This window comes from Macaca nemestrina, unplaced genomic scaffold, assembly GCF_043159975.1.
Source record: "Macaca nemestrina isolate mMacNem1 unplaced genomic scaffold, mMacNem.hap1 Scaffold_523, whole genome shotgun sequence".
Taxonomy (NCBI): domain Eukaryota; kingdom Metazoa; phylum Chordata; class Mammalia; order Primates; family Cercopithecidae; genus Macaca; species Macaca nemestrina.
In genome coordinates, this window is record NW_027257701.1 from 1 (window position 1) to 1,630 (window position 1,630).

Consider the following 1,630-nt stretch of genomic DNA (forward strand, 5'->3'; position numbering starts at 1 on the left):
TCAGGAGATCGAGACCATCCTGGCTGACACGGTGAAACCCCGTCTCTACTAAAAAATACAAAAAAACTAGCTGGGCGAGGTGGCGGGCGCCTGTAGTCCCAGCTACTGGGGAGGCTGAGGCAGGAGAATTGCGTGAACCCGGGAGGCGGAGCCTGCAGTGAGCTGAGATCCGGCCACTGCACTCCAGCCTGGGCGGCAGAGCGAGACTCCGTCTCAAAAAAAAAAAGAAAGAAAAGACTGAAAAGTATTGAGGCCTCATAAACTGAACCTGATACAAGAAATTTAAAAGGGAAACTAATTTGGAAATCAGAAAATCATCTAAGGAATTTGAGAATTAGGCTTCTGTTGCCCCCTCTGCTACTGACAGTCAGGGCCCCCTCATTGTATTCTGTCCTCCACATCTCTGCTGATTGCCGTTTTGTCTATTTCCATTTACCCTACTACTACTTGCTCAGGTCACTCTCCTTCATTCTCAGTGTTTGTTCAAATTCCTCACACCCATCCACTTCCCATCTAAATTTCCCTCCCTTTTTGTCCCTCGCTGGCCCTACCTCCCTCTTCTCTTGTTTTCTCCTCACGATCCTGCCCCACCTCGACATCCACAGCGATACAGTGAAGAAGCCCCTGCCAAGGAAGAGCCCACTTCTCAGTGGGGCACCGGGAAGGTCACCGCTAGTGGGAGGTAACTGTCAGAAGGACGCGGGCTGTCACAGGATTGGGCAGGTCCCTTACCCCAGGCCCGGACTCAGCTTCCTGTCTGAAGCGGTCACCCCGAAGCGGGGGGTTTGCGGAGACGTAGGGTCTGGCGGAGGGAAGGATGGGGAGGCATCTCAGGGAGGACTGGCGTCTGCCAAATCCCAGGGCTGCCCTGAGCTGCCAAGAGGGGCAAGGGTGGGGACGACGGGAGACAAGCCATGTGCCGAATGGGGACCTGACGCGGCGCGCGATAGGATGGGCGGACGGTGAAGAGAACTAGGGTAGAAGGGCTGGACGGGGCGACCTCAGTGACGGAACCGGACACAGACGCAGATCTGGCAGCTGAGCGACAGGCTTCGGAGCATTTCAGGGCGTCGCGGGGCTCCCCGCCGACAGTGGGGCTGTTGCCGAGCCTGTGACGTCCGTGGAGACCCACAGACCGCGGGTATGGAGGATGGCGCAGGAAGGGGACTGCGTGGCTGGGTTTGGCCACAAAAAGCGGAGGGCACTCACCCGAGCGGACCTTGGCTCCGGAGAATCCGTTTCCGGGTCAACAAAAAACGCCGCGCGAAGGGCGGGGCAAGTACGTGCCGGGCGGGGAGGGGTGAGGCAGACAAAAAGGCGGGGCCGGGCCGGGGCGGGGTCTCGGGCCGGGGCAGGGCGCATTCTGAGCTCCCGCATGCGCTGCTTGCTTTTCCGACCCTGCCAGTTTTTCCCCTGGGCTGAAAGCGTGTGTCTGCGTCCGGTTCTGTTTGAGTGCGTTCAGTGCACCGTGGGGGCGCGCTGCTTCCAACTTCCTGTTAGGTAAGAGGCGCGTGAGCCTCTTGTGCTGGGGGCGGTGCTGCTGCCTAGTCGGCGCCCGGCGGGGACGCGAGTCCGTACGTGCCGGCGGGAGCGAGAGGCGGGTGGGCACCCTCGCGATCCCGCACTCCGC

General features: G+C 60.0%; 1 pseudogene; it reads right to left on the reverse strand.

Annotated features, from left to right (window-relative positions):
• Window positions 1-10: 10 nt before the first annotated feature.
• On the reverse strand, window positions 11-1,377 carry LOC139361489 (uncharacterized; annotated as a pseudogene).
• Between the last annotated feature and the right edge of the window lie 253 nt (window positions 1,378-1,630).